This window comes from Hordeum vulgare, chromosome 2H, assembly GCF_904849725.1.
Source record: "Hordeum vulgare subsp. vulgare chromosome 2H, MorexV3_pseudomolecules_assembly, whole genome shotgun sequence".
NCBI classification, from domain to species: domain Eukaryota; kingdom Viridiplantae; phylum Streptophyta; class Magnoliopsida; order Poales; family Poaceae; genus Hordeum; species Hordeum vulgare.
This window is the reverse complement of record NC_058519.1, coordinates 665,103,195-665,127,026: the sequence shown is the minus strand read 5'-3', so window position 1 is coordinate 665,127,026 and position 23,832 is coordinate 665,103,195.

The following is a 23,832-nucleotide window of genomic DNA, read 5'->3' as shown; positions in this document are numbered from 1 at the left end:
AATCGTTGAGCATGTGCTCAGATTGTCTGAGTACGACAATCGCTTGAATCAAGTGGGAGTTAATCTTCCAGATGAGATAGTGATAGTTCTCCAAAGTCACTGCCACCAAGCTGTGAGAGCTTCGTGATGAACTATAACATATCAAGGATACATACAATGATCCTTGAGCGATTCGCGATGTTTGACACTGTGAAAGTAGAAATCAAGAAGGAGCATCAATAGTTGATGGTTTGTAAAACCACTAAGTTTCAAGAAAGGCAAGGGCTAGAAGGGATACTTCGTGAAACGGCAAAACAGTTGCTGCACTAATGAAGAGACCCAAGATTAAACCCAAACCTGAGACTAAGTGCTTCTGTAATGAGGGGAACAGTCACTGAGGCGGAGCAACTCTAGATACTTGGTAGATAAGAAGGCTGGCAAAAATCAAAAGAAGTGTATTTGATATACATGATGTTGATGTGTACTTTACTAGTACTCCTAGTAGCATGTGGGTATTGGATACCGGTTCGGTTGCTAAGTGATTAGTAACACGAAATGTAAGCTACGGAATAAACGGAGACTAGCTAAAGGCGAGGTGACGATACGTGTTGGAAGTGTTTCCAAGGTTGATATGATCAAACGTCGCACGCTCCCTCTACCATCGGGATTGGTGTTAAACCTAAATAATTGTTATTTGGTGCTTGCGTTAAGCATGAACATGATTGGATCGTGTTTATTGCATACGATTATTCATTTAAAGAGAATAATGGTTACCCTATTTTCTTGAATAATCACCTTCAATGGTTTATTGAATCTCGATCGTAGTGTTACACATGTTCATGATATTGGTGCCAAAAGATACGAGTTGATGATGATAGTACCACTTACTTGTGGCACTGCCGCTTGAGTCATGTTAGTATAAATTGCATGAAGAGGCTCCATGCTGATGGATCTTTGTACTCACCTGATTTCGAATCACTAGTGACATGCAAATCATACCACATGAGCAAGGCCTTGTTTTCATTGAGATGAAATAAGATAGTAACTTGTTGGAAGTGATACATTTTGATGTATGCAGTCCAATGGGTGCTGAGGCACGCAGTGGATATCATTATGTTCTTACTTCACTGATGATTTGAGTAGATACAGGAGTATTTACTTAATGAATCACAAGTCTGAAATGTTGAAAAGTTCAATTCCGTTTCAGAGTGAAGTTCGTCATAACAAGAGGATAAACTGTCTACGATATGATCATGGAAATGAATACCTGAGTTACGAGTTTTGGTACACAGTTAAGACAAAAGTGGAAATTGTTTCGCAGTTCATGCCACCTGGAACATCATAGTGTGATGATGTGTCTGAACGTCATAGCCACGCACTATTTGGTATGGTGCATACTATGATATCTCTTATCGAATTACCACTCTCGTTTATGGGTTATGCATTAGAGACAACCACACTCACTTTAAATAGGGCACCGCGTATTTCCGTTGAGATGACACAGTATAGACTGAGGTTTAGAGAAATCTAAACTGTCATTTCTTGAAAGTTTGGGGTTTCGACACTTATGTGAAAAAGTTTCAGTCTGATAAGCTCGAACCCAAAGCGGATAAATGCATCTTCATAGGATATCCAAAGCAGTTGGGTACATCTCCTATCTGAGATCCGAAAGCAAAGTGTTTGTTTCTAGAAACGGATCCTTTCTCGAGGAAAGGTTTCTCTCGAAAGAATTGAGTGGGAGGGTAGTAGAACTTGATGAGGTTATTGAACCATCACTTCAACCAGTGTGTAGCAGGGCGCAGGAAGTTGTTCATGTGGCGCCTACACCAATTGAAGTGGAAGCTGATGATGATGATCATTGAGCTTCGAATCAAGTTACTACAAACCTCGTAGGTCGACAAGGTCGCGTACTGCTGCAGAGTAGTATGGTAACCCTGTCTTGGAGGTCATGTTGTTGAGCAACAGTGAACCTACGAGTTATGGAGAAAGCGATGGTGGGCCCAGATTCCGACAAATGGCTGGAAGCCATGAAATCCGAGAGAGGATCCATGTGTGAAAACAAAGTGTAGACTTTGGTAGAACTACTTGATGGTCATAGGACTATTGAGTAAAAATGGATCTTTAAAAGAAGACAAACGATGATGGTGATAAGTCACTATTAAGAAAAGCTCGACTTGTCGCAAAGATGTTTTCGACAAGATCAAATAGTTGACTATGATGAGACTTTCTCACTCGTAGCGATGCTAAAGGTCTGTTAGAATTATGTTAGTTGTTGATGCATTATTTATGAAATATTGCACGTAGGATGTCAAAACATTGTTTTCTCGACGGTTTCCTTGAGCAAACATTGTATGTGATACAACCAGAAGGTTTTGTCGATCCTAAAGATACTAGAAAGTATGCAAGCTCCAGTGATCCTTCAATGGACTGGTGCAAGCATCTCGGAGTTGGAATATGCACTTTGATGAGATGATCAAAGATTTTGGGTTTGTAAAAGGTTTATGAGAAACTTGTATTTCCAAAGAAGTGAGTGGGAGCACTATAGAATTTCTGATAGGTATATGTGGTTGACATATTGTGGATCAGAAGTAATGTAGAATTTCTGTAAAGCATACAAGGTTGTTTGAAAGGAGTTTTCAAAGGAATACCTGGATTGAACTACTTGAACATTGAGCATCGAAGATCTATGGATATAGATCGAAAGCGCTTAATGGAAGTTTCAACAAGATACATGCCTTGACAAGTTTTGAAGGAGTTCAAAATAGATCAGCAAAGAAGGAGTTCTTGGTTGCGTTGTGAGGTGTGAATTTGAGTAAGACTCAAAACCCGACCACGGCAGAATAAAGAGAATAGACGAAGGTCGTCTTCTATGCCTTAGCCGTAGACTCTAAAGTATGCCATGCTGAGTACCGCACCTGATGTGTGCCTTGCAGCAAGTCTGTTGAGAGGTACAGAGAGTGATCCATGATTGAATCACTAGCAGCGGTCAAAATTTATCCTTAGTAACTGATGGACTAAGGAATTTTTCTCGATTATGGAGGTGGTTAAAGAGTTCGTCGTAAAGGGTTACGTTGATGTAAGCTTTGACACTAATCCGAATAACTATGAGTAGTGAAACGGATTCGTATAGTAGAGTAGATATTTGGAGTATTTCCGAATAGCACATAGTAGCAGCATCTATAAGGTGACATAAAGATTTGTAAAGAACACACAGATCTGAAAGTTTCAGAACCGTTGACTAAAACCTCTCTCATGAGCAAGACGTGATCAGACCCCATAACTATATGGGTGTTGGATTCGTTGGAATCACATATTGATGTGAACTAGATTATTGACTCTAGTGCAAGTGGGAGACTGTTGGAAATATGCCCTAGAGGCAATAATAAATTAGTTATTATTATATTTCTTTGTTCATGATAATCGTTTATTATCCATGCTATAATTGTATTGATTGGAAACACAGTGCATGTGTGGATACATAGACAAAACACTGTCCCTAGTAAGCCTCTAGTTGACTAGTTCGTTGATCAAAGATGGTCATGGTTTCCTGACCATAGGCAAGTGTTGTCACTAGATAACGGGATCACATCATTAGGAGAATCATGTGATGGACTAGACCCAAACTAATAGACGTAGCATGTTGATCGTGTCATTTTGTTGCTACTGTTTTCTGCGTGTCAAGTATTTGTTCCTATGACCATGAGATCATATAACTCACTGACACTGGAGGAATGCTTTGTGTGTATCAAACGTCGCAACGTAACTGGGTGACTATAAAGATGCTCTACAGGTATCTCCGAAGGTGTTAGTTGAGTTAGTATGGATCGAGACTGGGATTTGTCACTCCTTGTGACGGAGAGGTATCTCGGGGCCCACTCGGTAATACAACATCACACACAAGCCTTGCAAGCAATGTGACTTAGTGTAAGTCGCGGGATCTTGTATTACGGAACGAGTAAAGAGACTTGCCGGTAAACGAGATTGAAATAGGTATGCGGATACTGACGATCGAATCTCGGGCAAGTAACATACCGAAGGACAAAGGGAATGACATACGGGATTATATGAATCCTTGACACTAAGGTTCAACCGATAAGATCTTCGTAGAATATGTAGGATCCAATATGGGCATCCAGGTCCCGCTATTGGATATTGACCGAGGAGTCACTCGGGTCATGTCTACATAGTTCTCGAACCCGCAGGGACTGCACACTTAAGGTTCGATGTTGTTTTATGCGTATTTGAGTTATATGGTTGGTTACCGAATGTTGTTCGGAGTCCCGGATGAGATCCAGGACGTCACGAGGAGCTCCGGAATGGTCCGGAGATAAAGATTGATATATAGGAAGTCCTGTTTTGGTCACCGGAAAAGTTTCGGGCTCATCGGTAGTGTACCGGGAGTGCCGGGAGGGTTGCCGGGGACCATCGGGAGGGGTGTCACGCCCCAAGGGGTCTCATGGGCTATGGGAAGAGATAAACCAGCCCCTAGTGGGCTGGAATAAGTTCCCACTAAGGCCCATAAGGTTTGAGAAGAAAAAACAGAAGGTGGAAAGAGTTTCCAAGTGGGAAGGTGGAATCCTACTCCAAGTAGGATTGGAGTAGGACTCCTCCACCTCCAATTTCGGCCAAACCTTGAGGGTTTGAGGCTGCCTCTTCCCTCCCCCTCTCTCCTATATATACTGAGGTATTAGGGCTGATTTGAGACAACTTTTGCCACGGCAGCCCGACCACATACCTCCATGGTTTTTCCTCTAGATCGCGTTTCTGCGGAGCTCGGGCAGAGCCCTGCTGAGATTAGATCACCACCAACCTCCGGAGAGCCGTCACGCTGCCGGAGAACTCATCTACCTCTCTGTCTCTCTTGCTGGATCAAGAAGGCCGAGATCATCGTCGAGCTGTACGTGTGCTGAATGCGGAGGTGCCGTCCGTTCGGCACTAGATCGTGGGACGGATCGCGGGACGGTTCGTGGGACGGTTCGCGGGGCGGATCGAGGGACGTGAGGACGTTCCACTACATCAACCGCGTTCACTAATGCTTCTGCTGCGCGATCTACAAGGGTACGTAGATCGGAAATCCCCTCTCGTAGATGGACATCACCATGATAGGTCTTCGGGCACATAGGATTTTTTTTCCCATGCGACGTTCCCCAACAGTTTTACGGACTCAGTCCGCAAAGTTGCTACTATCAACTTTCAACTAAATTTTCTCTAGGAACATATAAAAATAGTAGAGCTATAGCGCAAGCTACATTGTAATTCGCAAAGACCATTAGACTATGTTCATTATAATTAGTTCAATTAATCATATTACTTAAGAACTACCACTCAAAAAGTACATCTCTCTATTCATTTGAGTGGTACATGATCCAAATCCACTATCTCAAGTCCGATCATCACGTGAGTCGAGAATAGTTTCAGTGGTAAGCATCTCTGTGCTAATTATATCAACTATATGATTCATGCTCGACCTTTCGGTCTCATGTGTTCCAAGGCCATGTCTGCACATGCTGGGCTCGTCAAGCTTAACCCGAGTGTTCCGCATGTGCAATTGTTTTGCACCCATTGTATGTGAACGTTGAGTCTATCACACCCGATCATCACGTGGTGTCTCGAAACGACGAACTATCGCAACGGTGCATAGTCGAGGAGAACATAATTTCGTCTTGAAATTTTAGTGAGAGATCACCTCATAATGCTATCTTCGTTCTAAAAAAATAAGGTGCATAAAAAGATTAACATCACATGCAATTCATAAGTTACATGATATGGCCATCATCATGTGCTTCTTGATCTCCATCACCAAAGCACCGACATGATCTTCTTGTCACCGGCGCCACACCATGATCTCCATCAACGTGTCGCCATCAGGGTTGTCGTGCTACTTATGGTATTACTACTAAAGATACGTCCTAGCAATATAGTAAACACATTTGCAAACACAAACGTTAGTTTGAAGGCAACCCTATGGCTCCTACCGGTTGCCGTACATCGACGTGCAAGTCGATATTAATTATTACAACATGATCATCTCATACATCCAATATATCATATCACGTCTTTGTCCATATCATATCACAAGCATACCTTGCAAAAACAAGTTAGACGTCCTCTAATTGTTGTTGCATGTTTTACGTGGTTGCAATGGGTATCTAGTAGATCGCATCTTACTTACGCAAAAACCACAACAGAGATGTGCAAATTGCTATTTAACCTCTCCAAGGACCGCCTTGGTCAAAACCAATTCAACTAAAGTTGAAGAAACAGATACCCGCCAGTCATCTTTATGCAATAAGTTGCATGTCAAGCGATGAAACCAGTCTTTCGTAAGCGTACGAATAATGTCGGTCCGGGCCGCTTCAATTCAACAATACCGCCGAATTAAGAAAATACTAAGGAGGGCAGCAAATCGAACATCACCGTCCACAAAACATCTACAAGATTACATCTACGCATGAACCTAGCTCATGATGCCACTGTTGGGAAACATCGCATGGGAAACAAAAAATTTCCTACGCGCACGAAGACCTATCATGGTGATGTCCATCTACGAGAGGAGATTTGGATCTACGTACCCTTGTAGATCGCACAGCAGGAAGCGTTAAGAAACGCGGTTGATGTAGTGGAACATCCTCACATCCCTTGATCCACCCGTGAACCGTCCCACGAACCGTCTCGCGATCCGTCCCACGATCCGCTTCGATCTAGTGCCGAACGGACGGCACCTCCGTGTTCAACACATGTACAACTCGGCGATGATCTCAGCCTTCTTGATCCAGCAACCAAGACGGAGAAGTAGATGAGTTCTCCGGCAGCGTGACGGTGCTCCGGTGGTTGTGAAGGATCTACTCCTGCAGGGCTCCGCCCGAGCTCCACAGAAATACGATCTAGAGGACAAATCGTTTTTTTTTTTGTGGTCGGACTGCCGTGGCAAAAGTTTTCTCAAATCAGCCCTAGAATCCCACTATATATAGGAGGAGGGGAGGGGAGGCTTGCCTTGGGGTCCAAGACCGCAAGGGTCCGAACGGACAAGGAGGTGAAGGACCCCACCTCCAATCCTAGTCCAACTAGGATTGGAAGGTGGAGTCCTTCCCTTCCTTCCCACCTCTTTTTTTTCTTTTCTCTTTGATTTTTTATCTCCTGCGCATAGGGCCCTTTTTGGCTGTCCCACCAGCCCACTAAGGGCTGGTGCGGCACCCCTAAGGCCTATGGGCTTCCCCGGGTGTGCTGGCCCCTCCCGGTGAACATCTAGAACCCATTCGTCACTCCCGGTACATTCTCGGTAATGCCCGAAAACTTTCCGGTAACCAAATGAGGTCATCCTATATATTAATCTTCGTCTCCGGACCATTCCGGAAACCCTCATGACGACCGTGATCTTATCCGGGACTCCGAACAATATTCGGTAACCACACATATAACTAAACTTTACTAAAACATCGTCGAACCTTAAGTGTGCAGACCCTGCGGGTTCGAGAACTATGCAGACATGCCCCGAGGTACTCCTCGGTCAATATCCAATAGCGGGATCTGGATGCCCATATTGGATCCTACATATTCTCCGAATAACTTTATCGATTGAACCTCAGTGTCAAGGATTCAGGCAATCCCGTATATCATTCCCTTTGTCCTTCGGTATGTTACTTACCCGAGATTCGATCATCGGTATCCGCATACCTATTTCAATCTCGTTATTGGCAAGTCTCTTTACTCGTTCCGTAATACAAGATCCCGTGACTTACACTTAGTCACATTGTTTGCAAGGCTTGTTTGTGATGTTGTATTACCGAGTGGACCCCGAGATACCTCTCCGTCACAGGGAGTGACATATCCCAGTCTTGATCCATACTAACTCAATGGACACCTTCGGAGATACCTGTAGAGCACCTTTATAGTCACCCAGTTACGTTGTGACGTTTGATGCTTAGAAGGTATTCCTCCGGTGCCAGTGAGTTATATGATCTCATGGTCATAGGAACAAATACTTGACACGCAGAAAACAATAGCAATAAAACGACACTATCAATATGCTACGTTCATAGTTTGGGTCTTGTCCATCACATGATTCTTCTAATGATGTGATCCCGTTATCAAGTGACAACACTTGCTTATGGCCAGGAAACCTTGACCATCTTTGATCAACGAACTAGTCAACTAGAGGCTCACTAGGGATAGTGTGTTGTCTATGTATCCACACATGTATTTGAGTTTCCAATCAATACAATTCTAGAATGGATAATAAACGATTATTATAAACAAGGAAATATAATAATAACTGATTTATTATTGTCTCTAGGGCCTATTTCCAACAAATACTAGTATATGATACTATCCATTACAACGAGCGTAAATTTTTGGCACATTGACCAAGACACGTTGTTATAAAGAGTTGTGACATTTAAAGAGATCACACGTGTCAAGTAATGTTAACAATATTTTTTGAAGATGTTCATCTGTTCATGCAATTATAGCATTTCCGGCGAGCGCGCACCATTCGGTGGAGCTATTAATATTTTTTTAAGAATTCTTCGTTGATAAGTTTGACCTTAAGACTATCCACAACGAAGATAACATAGGTATTAATATAAATGCGAAAACAGAGTTTTTGAACCCGAGCTTAAATGACCTTGGATGAACAGTAAAATGGAAATAAATTAATTAATTAAAAGAAACTGATTTTCTTATGTTAAAGTTTGAAAAAAAAATTAGGTGCTTGCAAAATTTAATCAGAAAATCACATTTCTACAAAGCGTGGCTAAAAAACAAAATTGATACTCTAAAAATGCTTCTTTCAAAAGAATTTGGAGCATTAATATTTTTACCACACCTTATCGGAATGTGATTTCCTAACTTTTATCAATGTTTATCATAAAAATATCACAGAGTTTTTGAACTAACTTTTTTTTCAATTTTACCGTTCACCAAACTCATTTGAGCTCGGGAGCAAAATAACACTCTTCTAAATAAAAAATCTGAAGTGACAGCTAATTAATAATAAAAAAAGAAAAACACATCTAGATGTTACATATATACGACGTCTGTTAGTGATGCTCACGGTAGTAAATATAGCTTCGGTCGCCGGTCGTTGGGCGCTGGAACAGACGTGCTGGGTCAGAGACACACGATGCAAAGAATACATCCATGCATTTAACTAAAAGTACATATCCCCATGCATATATTGAATGGTGAGATAAATACACTAATAGAAAAAAGGCATTTTGTTCAGGTTTGTAAGGGCCTTCTGTCCCGGTTTTAAAACCGGGACTAAAAGGTCGTTACAAATGTCCTCGGCCTTTAGTCTCGGTTCTTATACCAACCGGGACAGATGGGCATTCACGCGTCAGGACCTGGCTGAAGCTGAGTTTTTTTTGAAAGGGGCTGGTTTAGGGGTTAATTTAGGTTGTTATATACACCAACCAAGGAGCATCCATGGGCAAGCACAAAAAAAAATAATTTTATCTTTCATCCATGAGCATGCACGAAATTTCATCAGACACACCACCATCATACTTAAAAGTGCAGTAGCAGTTCAACACTATCGTACTTAAAAAGTTTACACTATAAAGATTAAAGCTCCATCAGGTTCTTAAGATCTTCACTCCTGCTTCTTCACCTTCTCCTTCATCATCCTGATGCGCTTAGAGCGGCGAAGCCCCAGGCCAGGCTGTGGGATGTACTCCTCTATCACAATTGGCATGGCCCTGTCGCCCAGCTGTGAGATCACCATTGCAAGGCCATCGTCGCTGCTACTTTTGATGTAGCCAGAGTCGCTGCTGCCGTAGACATAGCACCTGTCGCAGTACACGCTGCTCCTGCTCCCATTGCCTTGCCAAATGCAAATTTAAAAAAAAAATGGGTGTGAGACATAGCCTAATGAAGAGAAAGAAGAGACAGAGCGTACTGCCATCGTCGTCGTCCTGGTAGCGCCTCCGACACATAGTCGTGTCGAACACCTTCATGGCAAATGTGGCGTTGCCGTCGTACCTGAAGATAAGGAAGTACCCGTGCTGCAGGTCGTAGGCACGGACGAACTGCTTCCAGCCACGATCTAGGTACATGCTTCCATCGGTGTCGAACACCACCTCCACGTCCCACAGCTTGCGAAGCCCGTCGCCGGCCTGCCTCAGCTTCATGTTCTATGGCCGATGGCCGTCCAGCATCTTCACAAAATTGTCCGGCAGCACCTGCCTGCTGGAGGATTTCTCAAGTATAATCGTGAAGAACTCCATCTCTGAAAAGCAGCTGAAGACACCAATTACTACCCTTTACAACATTGTCATACAACATTTACAGCAACATGATCATCAGTATTAGGTAGGACCTAATTAAATACCCTCTTTAAGGTAAAATAGCATGAAACAATATAGACCCTGACTCGAGCTCGCAGGGGGGTCGGTGACGGGGACGATGGCATGGATGATGGAGGGGGCTCCCAGATTTCTTCATAGTGCTCTCCAATTTTAGCATTCAAAGTAGGAGTACTTTTCCAATTTGAGCATTCAATAAGCAAAATCAAATTGTAAAATAAAGTAGTATTCAAATTAGCATGCATTCAATTATAAGCAAAACTACATCATCTCTTGTCATACATATAGCATCACTAATACAGCTAGAACCGTAGCGCCCGACGGGTATCGTCGCGGGCGGTGGACACCCAAAGAGAAGGAACCATCACAGGATCATAGCTCCAGTGAGATCCCTGAAGAACCTGCCAGGTATTGTCGAACCTGCCCTCCAACGCAACCATGTAGCGACGGACGTTCTCATCCTCCTCGCTGAGACGGTGACGTACCACCTCCGCGGTGTCCGGAAGCCTCGGCACCGTCACAGGCCCACGCGACCGCCACCAAACAAGGATCGGGTCAACAACGGGATGGCTCCTCACCAACCTACTGTTGGGGAACGTCGCATGGGAAACAAAAAATTTCCTACGCGCACGAAGACCTATCATGGTGATGTCCATCTATGAGAGGGGATGAGTGATCTACGTATCCTTGTAGATCGTACAGCAGAAGCGTTAGAGAACGCGGTTGATGTAGTGGAACGTCCTCACGTCCCTCGATCCGCCCCGCGAACAATCCCGCGATCAGTCCCACGATCTAGTACCGAACGGACGGCACCTCCGCGTTCAGCACACGTACAGCTCGACGATGATCTCGGCCTTCTTGATCCAGCAAGAGAGACGGAGAGGTAGAAGAGTTCTCCGGCAGCGTGACAGCGCTCCGGAGGTTGGTGATGATCTCGTCTCAGCAGGGCTCCGCCCGAGCTCCGCAGAAACGCGATCTAGAGGAAAAACTATGGAGGTATGTGGTCGGGCAGCCATGAGAAAGTCGTCTCAAATCTGCCCTAAAAGCCCCATATATATAGGAGGAGGGAGGGGGACCTTGCCTTGGGGTCCAAGGGATCCCCAAGGGGTCGGCCGAGCCAGGGGGGAGGACTCTCCCCCCCCCCAAACCGAGTCCTACTTGGTTTGGTGGGAGGGAGTCCTTCCCCCTTCCCACTTCTTCCTTTTTTTTCCTTTCCTTTGATTTTTTCTCTCTTGGCGCATAGGGGATTGGTGGGCTGTCCCACCAGCCCACTAAGGGCTGGTGTGACCCCCCCAAATGCCTATGGGCTTCCCCAGAGTGGGTTGCCCCCCTCCGGTGAACTCCCGGAACCCATTCGTCATTCCCGGTACATTCCTGGTAACTCCGAAAACCTTCCGGTAATCAAATGAGGTCATCCTATATATCAATCTTCGTTTCCGGACCATTCCGGAAACCCTCGTGACGTCGGTGATCTCATCCGGGACTCCGAACAACATTCGGTAACCAACCATATAACTCAAATACGCATAAAACAACGTCGAACCTTAAGTGTGCAGACCCTGCGGGTTCGAGAACTATGTAGACATGACACGAGAGACTCCTCGGTCAATATCCAATAGCGGGACCTAGATGCCCATATTGCATCCTACATATTCTATGAAGATCTTATCGTTTGAACCTCAGTGCCAAGGATTCGTATAATCCCGTATGTCATTCCCTTTGTCCTTCGGTATGTTACTTGCCCGAGATTCGATCGTCAGTATCCGCATACCTATTTCAATCTCGTTTACCGGCAAGTCTCTTTACTCGTTCCGTAATACAAGATCCCGCAGCTTACACTAAGTTACATTGCTTGCAAGGCTTGTGTGTGATGTTGTATTACCGAGTGGGCCCCGAGATACCTCTCCGTCATACGGAGTGACAAATCCCAGTCTTGATCCATACTAACTCAACTAACACCTTCGGAGATACCTATAGAGCATCTTTATAGTCACCCAGTTACGTTGCGACGTTTGATACACACAAAGCATTCCTCCGGTGTCAGTGAGTTATATGATCTCATGGTCATAGGAATAAATACTTGACACGCAGAAAACAGTAGCAACAAAATGACACGATCAACATGCTACGTCTATTAGTTTGGGTCTAGTCCATCACGTGATTCTCCCAATGACGTGATCCAGTTATCAAGCAACAACACCTTGTTCATAATCAGAAGACACTGACTATCATCGATCAACTGGCTAGCCAACTAGAGGCATGCTAGGGACGGTGTTTTGTCTATGTATCCACACATGTAAATGAGTCTTCATTCAATACAATTATAGCATGGATAATAAACTATTATCTTGATACAGGAATTATAATAATAACCATACATTTATTATTGCCTCTAGGGAATAATTTCAACAGTCTCCCACTTGCACTAGAGTCAATAATCTAGCCCTCACATCACCATGTGAATTACATTGTAATAAATCTAACACCCATACAGTTCTGGTGTCGATCATGTTTTGGCCGTGGAAGAGGTTTAGTCAGCGGGTCTGCTACATTCAGATCCGTGTGCACTTTGCATATATTTACGTCCTCCTCCTCGACGTAGTCGCGGATGAGGTTGAAGCGTCGTTTGATGTGTCTGGTCTTCTTGTGAAACCTTGGTTCCTTTGCTAAAGCAATGGCACGAGTGTTGTCACAGAACAAGGTTATTGGATCCAGTGCACTTGGCACCACTCCAAGATCCGTCATGAACTGCTTCATCCAGACACCCTCCTTAGCCGCCTCCGAGGCAGCCATGTACTCTGCTTCACATGTAGAATCTGCTACGACGCTTTGCTTGGAACTGCACCAGCTTACTGCACCCCCATTAAGAATAAATACGTATCCGGTTTGCGACTTAGAGTCGTCCGGATCTGTGTCAAAGCTTGCATCGACGTAACCTTTTACGGCGAGCTCTTCGTCACCTCCATACACGAGAAACATCTCCTTAGTCCTTTTCAGGTACTTCAGGATATTCTTGACCGCCGTCCAGTGATCCACTCCTGGATTACTCTGGAACCTACCTGCCATACTTATGGCCAGGCTAACATCTGGTCTAGTGCACAACATTGCATACATGATAGAGCCTATGGCTGAAGCATAGGGGACAGAGCGCATGTGCTCTCTATCTTCATCAGTTGCTGGGCACTGAGTCTTACTCAATCTCGTACCTTGTAACACTGGCAAGAACCCTTTCTTGGACTGTTCCATTTTGAACCTCTTCAAAACTTTATCAAGGTACGTGCTTTGTGAAAGTCCTATCAGGCGTTTTGATCTATCCCTATAGATCTTAATGCCCAGTATGTAAGCAGCTTCTCCTAGGTCCTTCATAGAGAAACTTTTATTCAAGTAACCTTTTATGCTCTCCAAAAGCTCTACATTGTTTCCAATCAGTAATATGTCATCCACATATAATATTAGAAACGCCACAGAGCTCCCACTCACTTTCTTGTAAATACAAGATTCTCCAACCACTTGTATAAACCCAAATGCTTTGATCACCTCATCAAAGCGTTTACTCCAACTCCGAGATGCTTGCACCAGTCCATAAATGGATCGCTGGAGCTTGCACACTTTGTCAGCATTTTTAGGATCGACAAAACCTTCGGGTTGCATCATATACAACTCTTCCTTAAGGAAACCGTTAAGGAACGCCGTTTTGACATCCATCTGCCAGATTTCATAATCGAAAAATGCAGCTATTGCTAACATGATTCTGACGGACTTAAGCATCGCTACGGGTGAGAAGGTCTCATCGTAGTCAACTCCTAGAACTTGTGAAAAACCCTTTGCCACAAGTCGAGCTTTATAAACGGTCACATTACCGTCAGCGTCCGTCTTCTTCTTAAAGATCCATTTGTTCTGAATAGCCTTGCGGCCCTCAGGTAGTATCTCCAAAGTCCATACTTTGTTCTCATACATGGATCCTATCTCGGATTTCATGGCTTCTAGCCATTTGTTGGAATCTGGGCCCACCATTGCTTCTTCATAATTCGCAGGTTCATTGTTGTCTAACAACATGATTGATAAGACGGGATTACCGTACCACTCTGGAGCAGCGCGTGATCTCGTCGACCTGCGTGGTTCAACAGAAACTTGAACTGGAGTTTCATGATCATCATCATTAACTTCCTCGTCAACCGGCGTCGCAACGACAGAGGTTTCCCCTTGCCCTGCGCCACCATCCAGAGGGATGAGAGGTTCGACAACCTCATCAAGTTCTATCTTCCTCCCACTCAATTCTCTCGAGAGAAACTCCTTCTCGAGAAAAGTTCCGTTCTTAGAAACAAACACTTTGCCCTCGGATTTGAGATAGAAGGTGTACCCAACTGTCTCTTTTGGGTAACCTATGAAGACGCACTTTTCCGCTTTGGGTTCCAGCTTTTCAGGCTGAAGCTTTTTGACATAAGCATCACATCCCCAAACTTTAAGAAACGACAACTTTGGCCTTTTGCCATACCAAAGTTCGTATGGTGTCATCTCAACGGATTTCGATGGTGCCCTATTTAAAGTGAATGCAGTTGTTTCTAATGCATAACCCCAAAATGATAATGGCAAATCAGTAAGAGACATCATAGATCGCACCATCAAAGTACGATTACGACGTTCGGACACACCATTACGCTGTGGTGTTCCACGCGGTGTTAACTGTGAAACAATTCCATATTGTCTTAAGTGAGTACCAAACTCGAAACTCAGATATTCACCCCCACGATCAGACCGCAGGAACTTGATCTTCTTGTTACGATGATTTTCCACTTCACTTTGAAATTGCTTGAACTTTTCAAATGTTTCAGACTTGTGCTTCATTAAGTAGACATAACCATATCTGCTTAAATCGTCAGTGAAGGTGAGAAAATAACGATATCCGCCGCGTGCCTCCACGCTCATTGGACCACACACATCGGTATGTACGATTTCCAACAAGTCACTTGCACGCTCCATTGTTCCGGAGAACGGAGTCTTAGTCATCTTGCCCATGAGGCATGGTTCGCACGTGTCAAGTGAATCAAAGTCAAGTGACTCCAAAAGTCCATCAGCGTGGAGCTTCTTCATGCGCTTTACACCAATATGACCCAAGCGGCAGTGCCACAAAAATATGGCGCTATCATTGTTTACTCTAACTCTTTTGGTCTTAATGTTATGTATATGCGTATTGCTATCGAGATTCAATATGAACAATCCTCTCACATTCGGTGCATGACCATAAAAGATGTTACTCATAGAAATAGAACAACCATTATTCTCAGACTTAAAAGAGTAACCGTCTCGCAATAAACAAGATCCAGATATAATGTTCATGCTCAACGCAGGCACTAAATAACAGTGATTTAAGTTCATCACTAATCCCGATGGTAGTTGAAGTGACACTGTGCCGACGGCGATTGCATCAACCTTGGAACCGTTTCCTACGCGCATCGTCACTTCTTCCTTCGCCAGCCTTCGTCTATTCCGCAGTTCCTGCTTCGAGTTGCAAATGTGAGCAACAGAACCGGTATCAAATACCCAGGCACTACTACGAGAGCCGGTTAAGTACACATCAATAACATGTATATCAAATATACCTGATTTTTCTTTGCCCGCCTTCTTATCTGCCAGACACTTGGGGCAATTGCGCTTCCAGTGACCCATACCCTTGCAATAGAAGCACTCTGTTTCAGGCTTAGGTCCAGCCTTGGGTTTCTTCGGCGGATTGGCAACAGGCTTGCCGCTCTTCTTCGAATTGCCCTTCTTGCCTTTGCCGTTTCTCTTGAAACTAGTGGTCTTGCTCACCATCAACACTTGATGCTCTTTACGGAGTTCAGACTCTGCGACTTTCAGCATCGCAAACAACTCGCCGGGAGACTTGTTCATCCCTTGCATGTTGTAGTTCAACACAAAGCCTTTGTAGCTTGGCGGCGGTGATTGAAGGATTCTGTCAGTGATAGCTTCTTGCGGGAGTTCAATCCCCAGTTCAGCTAGACGGTTTGAGTACCCAGACATTTTGAGCACATGTTCACTGACAGACGAGTTTTCCTCCATCTTGCAAGCATAGAATTTATCGGAGGTCTCATACCTCTCGATCCGGGCGTTCTTCTGAAAGATAAACATCAACTTCTGGAACATCTCAAATGCTCCATGACGCTCAAAGCGACGTTGAAGTCCCGGTTCTAAGCCATACAAGACTGCACATTGAACTATTGAGTAGTCCTCCTTACGCGCTAACCAAGCGTTCTTAACATCCTGATCAGCCGTAGCGGGTGGTTCATCTCCTAGCGCAGCATTAAGGACACAATCCTTCTTTCCAGCTTGTAAGATTAGCTTAAGATTATGAGCCCAGTCTACAAAGTTGCTTCCATCATCTTTCAACTTAGCTTTCTCTAGGAATGTATTAAAATTGAGGATGACACTTGCGTGAGCCATGATCTACAACACAAATATATTCAAAGTGGACTTAGACTATGTTCAAGATAATTAGAGTTCAACTTAATCAAATTATATGCTAAACTCGCACTCAAAAAGTACATCTCTCTAGTCATTTGAGTGGTTCATGATCCACTTACACTATCCCAAGTCCGATCATCACGTGAGTCGAGAATAGTTTCAGTGGTAAGCATCTCTATGCTAATCATATCAACTATACGATTCATGCTCGACCTTTCGGTCTCATGTGTTCCGAGGCCATGTCTGCACATGCTAGGCTCGTCAAGCTTAACCCGAGTGTTCCGCGTGCGCAACTGTTTTGCACCCGTTGTATGTGAACGTTGAGTCTATCACACCCGATCATCACGTGGTGTCTCGAAACGACGAACTGTAGCAACGGTGCACACTCGGGGAGAACACAATTTCGTCTTGAAATTTTAGTGAGATATCACCTCATAATGCTACCGTCGTTCTAAGCAAAATAAGGTGCATAAAGGATTAACATCACATGCAATTTATAAGTGACATGATATGGCCATCATCACGTGCTTCTTGATCTCCATCACCAAAGCACCGGCACGATCTTCTTGTCACCGGCGCCACACCATGATCATCCATCAACGTGTTGCCATCGTGGTTGTCGTGCTACTTATGCTATCACTACTAAAGCTACAGTGTAGCAAAATAGTAAACGCATCTGCAAGCACATATTTTAGTATAAAGACAACCCTATGGCTCCTGCCGGTTGCGGTACCATCGACGTGCAAGTCGATATTTCTATTACAACATGATCATCTCATACATCCAATATATCACATCACATCGTTGGCCATATCACATCACAATCATACCCTGCAAAAACAAGTTAGACGTCCTCTAATTTTGTTGTTGCATGTTTTACGTGGTGACCAAGGGTATCTAGTAGGATCGCATCTTACTTACGCAAACACCACAACGGAGATATATGAGTTGCTATTTAACCTCATCCAAGGACCTCCTCGGTCAAATCCGATTCAACTAAAGTTGGAGAAACCGACACTTGCCAGTCATCTTTGAGCAAAGGGGGTTACTCGTAACGATGAAACCAGTCTCTCGTAAGCGTACGAGTAATGTCGGTCCAAGCCGCTTCAATCCAACAATACCGCGGAATCAAGAAAAGACTAAGGAGGGCAGAAAAACGCACATCACCGCCCACAAAACCTTTTGTGTTCTACTCGAGAAGACATCTACGCATGAACCTAGCTCATGATGCCACTGTTGGGGAACGTCGCATGGGAAACAAAATTTTTCCTACGCGCACGAAGACCTATCATGGTGATGTCCATCTACAAAGGGGATGAGTGATCTACGTACCCTTGTAGATCGTACAGCAGAAGCGTTAGAGAACGCGGTTGATGTAGTGGAACGTCCTCACGTCCCTCGATCCGCCCCGCGAACAATCCCGCGATCAGTCCCACGATCTAGTACCGAACGGACGGCACCTCCGCGTTCAGCACACGTGCAGCTCGACGATGATCTCGGCCTTCTTGATCCAGCAAGAGAGACGGAGAGGTAGAAGAGTTCCCCGGCAGCGTGACGGCGCTCCGGAGGTTGGTGATGATCTCGTCTCAGCAGGGCTCCGCCCGAGCTCCGCAGAAACGCGATCTAGAGGAAAAACTATGGAGGTATGTGGTCGGGCAGCCGTGAGAAAGTCCTCTCAAATCTGCCCTAAAAGCCCCATATATATAGGAGGAGGGAGGGGGACCTTGCCTTGGGGTCCAAGGGATCCCCAAGGGGTCGGCCGAGCCAGGGGGGAGGACTCTCCCCCCCCCCCCCAAACCGAGTCCTACTTGGTTTGGTGGGAGGGAGTCCTTCCCCCTTCCCACTTCTTCCTTTTTTTTCCTTTCCTTTGATTTTTTCTCTCTTGGCGCATAGGGGATTGGTGGGCTGTCCCACCAGCCCACTAAGGGCTGGTGTGACCCCCCCAAATGCCTATGGGCTTCCCCGGAGTGGGTTGCCCCCCTCCGGTGAACTCCCGGAACCCATTCGTCATTCCCGGTAAATTCCCGGTAACTCCGAAAACCTTCCGGTAATCAAATGAGGTCATCCTATATATCAATCTTCGTTTCCGGACCATTCCGGAAACCCTCGTGACGTCCGTGATCTCATCCGGGACTCCGAACAACATTCGGTAACCAACCATATAACTCAAATACGCATAAAACAACGTCGAACCTTAAGTGTGCAGACCCTGCGGGTTCGAGAACTATGTAGACATGACCCGAGAGACTCCTCGGTCAATATCCAATAGTGGGACCTGGATGCCCATATTGGATCCTACATATTCTACGAAGATCTTATCGTTTGAACCTCAGTGCCAAGGATTCGTATAATCCCGTATGTCATTCCCTTTGTCCTTCGGTATGTTACTTGCCCGAGATTCGATCGTCAGTATCCGCATACCTATTTCAATCTCGTTTACCGGCAAATCTCTTTACTCGTTCCGTAATACAAGATCCCGCAACTTACACTAAGTTACATTGCTTGCAAGGCTTGTGTGTGATGTTGTATTATCGAGTGGGCCCCGAGATACCTCTCCGTCATACGGAGTGACAAATCCCAGTCTTGATCCATACTAACTCAACTAAAACACCTTCGGAGATACCTGTAGAGCATCTTTATAGTCACCCAGTTACGTTGCGACGTTTGATACACACAAAGCATTCCTCCGGTGTCAGTGAGTTATATGATCTCATGGTCATAGGAATAAATACTTGACACGCAGAAAACAGTAGCAACAAAATGACACGATCAACATGCTACGTCTATTAGTTTGGGTCTAGTCCATCACGTGATTCTCCCAATGACGTGATCCAGTTATCAAGCAACAACACCTTGTTCATAATCAGAAGACACTGACTATCATCGATCAACTGGCTAGCCAACTAGAGCCATGCTAGGGACGGTGTTTTGTCTATGTATCCACACATGTAAATGAGTCTTCATTCAATACAATTATAGCATGGATAATAAACTATTATCTTGATACAGGAATTATAATAATAACCATACATTTATTATTGCCTCTAGGGCATAATTCCAACACCTACGCCCCCGGAAGGTAGCACCTCCCAATACTAGCCGAGCGGAGCCTAGTCCCGGACATGGCCCCTCTGATCAAGCAGGTGTCCTCCGCCGAGTCGACGACGAGGATGCGGGATAGGCATCGTAAAATGAACTAAAAAAATAAACTAGTTCTATTAATTTTTTTGCTAAAAATAAACTACTTCTTATATCAGCGTGCTTCTAAAAATAAATAACAAATTACCACATCACCACATCACCACATTTTAAAATACGGGATAGACATATTATATCATCGTAAAATGAACTAAAAAATAAACTAGTCCTATGCGGGATAGGCATATTATATAGGCATATGGTAGTAGGACTACCACATCACCACATTTTAAAATACGTGATTTTGAGACATGGACATAGTCTTTTATGATAAAACCTTGGACAATCCTTCTTATATCAGTGTGCTTCTAAAAATATATAACAAATGTATCTGGACACAAATGTAATGAATTTTTTCACAATATAGGTGATGATGCTTACGATGACTTATTGGTTAGGGTATGACTATGAAAATGGGTCCATCAGATTCACAAAACATATGGTTTCATTTTTGGGAGATTTTTTGATAGATTTTTCAAACATATTGTGCCTTTAATACGCAATAACTATAGTCAAGAGTTCCAAGAATATGGTACATTAGCATTGCATTTCTAGTTTCCTAGAAACAAATATTGTATTACTTGCTACTCCATTCAAGAATAATCAGTTATAGACTAGTTGCTTAATCCAAGAAAATAGATAATCGAATGGTCATGAATTTTTCCATTGGGTAACAAGGAAATAAAATATATGAAGACTTCATTTTCTTATGTGGGTGTGGAACTTCCAAGCCTTTTCTCGAATAAGATGGACACTTGAGAGGCTCATTTTAGTACAAAATTGTATCCAAAAATGTGGATATTTATTTGTATTTTTGTATTCTAATCAACAAATTGTTGTGTTATAAATAAAAAATTAAAAACAATAAATAAATAAAAAAGAACAGAGCCGTGGCGGCGGCGGCTCACATCGGGGGCGGCCGGGGCGACGGCGTGGGCGGTAAGGGCGAGGGCGACGGCGGCGGGTGATACGTCTCCATCGTATCTATTTTTTCCAAACTCTTTTGCCCTTGTTTTGGACTCTAATTTGCATGATTTGAATGGAACTAACCTGGACTGACGTTGTTTTCAGCAGAATTGCCTTGGTGTTGTTTTTGTGCAGAAATCAAAGTTCTCCAAACGTCCTGAAAATTTACGGGGAACATTTTTGGAAAATATGAAAAATACCCGCGCAAAGATCCACCTGAGGGGGTGGGCCAGTGGGCCACAAGCCCTCCCACCGCCACCCCTGGTGGCGGTGGGCAAGCTTGTGGGGCCCACGTAGCTCTGCAGCCCCCAATCTCAAGCTCTATAAGTTCACTTTCGTCCCAGAAAAATAAAAAGAGAAGATTTCGTCGCGTTTGCGATACGGAGGCGCCGCCACATCCTGTTCTTCATTTGGAGGGAAAATCTGGAGTCCGTTTTGGGCTCCGGAGAGGGGAAATCGTCGCCATCGTCATCATCAACCTTCTTCCCTCTCCAATTCCATGAAGCTCTTCGTCGTTCGTGAGTAATCTATTCGTAGGCTCGCTGGGCGGTGATGAGTAGGATGAGATCTATCATGTAATCGAGTTAGTTTTGATGGGGATTGATCCATAGTATCCACTATGGTCTGAGATTGATGTTGCTACTACTTTGCCATGCTTAATGCTTGTCACTAGGGCCCGAGTGCCATGATTTCAGATTTGAAATTATTATGTTGTCACCAATATATGTGTGTTTTAGATCCGATCTTGCAAGTTGTAGTTACCTACTATGTGTTATGATCCGGTAACCCCGGAGTGACAATAACCGGAACCACTCCGGTGATGACCATAGTTTTAGGACTTCAGGTGTTCACCAAGTGCTAATGCGTTGGTCCGATTCTTTATTAAAAGGAGAACCTTAATATCCCGTAGTTTCCTTCTGGACCCCGCTGCCACGGGAGGGATGGACAATAGATGTCATGCAAGTTCTTTTCCCTAAGCACGTATGACGACACACGGAATGCATGCCTACATCACATTGACGAACAGGAGCTAGCCACATATCTCTCCGTGTTATAACTGTTGCATGATGAATATCATCCAAACAAATCACCGACCCATTGCCTACGAGTTCGTCCTACTACTGATGTTACTTGTCTTGCTCTGCTGTTGTTACTACTGTTGCTGCTGCTGTTACTTGTCTTGCTCTGCTGCTGTTACTACTGTTGCTACTGCTGTTACTTGTCTTGCTCTGCTGCTACTGTTGTTACTTGTCTTGCTCTGCTGCTACTGTCGCTTGCTACCGTTGCTACTTGCTACTACTGTAACTACTGTTGTTCCTTGCTGCTGCTATTGCTCGTTACACTGGTGCTACCTGCTACAATCTTGATTCGCTGGTCGTTGACGGGAACTGACAATTTCCGTCAACGAGGCAACTTGGCGCCATTGATACGACAGTTAGGAATAGTCTGCCATCAACAGATCGTTTCTAACACTGTTGTTATCATACTACTTTGCTACTGATACTTTGCTTGCAGATACTAATCTTTCAGGTGTGGTTGAATCTGACACATTCAGCTGCTAATACTTGAGAGTATCCTCTCACCTCCTATAGGCGATCAACAAATTTGGGTCGAATATTCTACCCTCGAAAACTGCTACGATCCCACGCGCTGGTGGGCCGTCAACAACATTCTTCTAGTTTCGATTGCCGGAGAGTGCTAGCAGCATTCTTCTGGTGCCGTTGCAAGGGAAGGTCTGTTGTTACGGAGTCAGCGGGGGGCGGAGGGCGACGGCGACGGCGACGGGGGCGGAGGGCGACGGCGACGGGCGATGGCGTGGGCTCGGGGGGGCGGAGGGCGACGGGCGACGGGGGCAGCCTAGCAGCGCCGTGGATGAGATCACGGCATCGTCGGGCGGGGGGCAATGGTGGCGATACCAATCTAAAAATTTCAAGTGTTGGCTTATATAGCAAAGGCCTTTGGTCCCGGTTGGTGCCACCAATCGGAACCAAATGCCTCTTTTCAGCAGCCCAAAGGGCGGGAAACAGAGACCTTTGGTCTCGGTTAGTGGCACCAACCGCGACTAAAGGGGGCATTAGTCTCGGTTGGAGCCACTAACCGGGACCAAAGGTCTCTTTTCAGCAGCCCGAAGGGCGGGAAGCAGAGGCCTTTGGTCCCGGTTGGAGCCACAAACCGGGACTAAAGGCATGTGCGTGCCACAGCCGCGGTGCGGTTAGATGTTTAGTCCCACCTCGCCAAGCGAAGGGCTCCCGAACCTGTTTATAAGCTCCGCCGCGGCTGCAACATCGAGCTCCTCTCAAAGCAGGCATGTGGGCCTAAAAGTGAACATAGATATTAAAGATAAAATTCAACCTAAATTCAAAGTGCTAGTTAGCCAGTTAAGCTAACTAGTACTTTGAATTTAGGTTGAATTTTCTCTATAAATTCGCATCTATTTTCTTAATTTTTTTTCCATTATTTTTGTTTTGTTTTTTGCTTTTTTTTCTTCTTTTGTTTCCACTTACAACTAAAATTTTCTTTTTGGCACCAACCGGGACCAAAGGTCGTGTGCTGGCTCGGTGCGGTGCTATGTTTAATTATCTTTTCTAGTTTTTTTGTTTCTTTTTTGTTTCTAATTACTTATTTATTTTATTTTATGATAATTCTTTTTGCTATTAAAGTTTGTAACAAAATTCTAATTACTTATTTATTCTCTTTTATGATAATTCTTTTTGCTATTAAAGTTTGTAACAAAATTCTAATTACTTCTTTATTTTATTTTATGATAATTCTTTTTTCTATTAAAGTTTCTAACAAAATTCTAATTACTTATTTATTTTCTTTTATAATAATTATTTTAGTCCGGACTTCTTATTTTATTGAAGTTTATTTTATTTTATTTGGTTTCTACTTACATCATTAATTTGCATCCCTTTGTGACTTCATA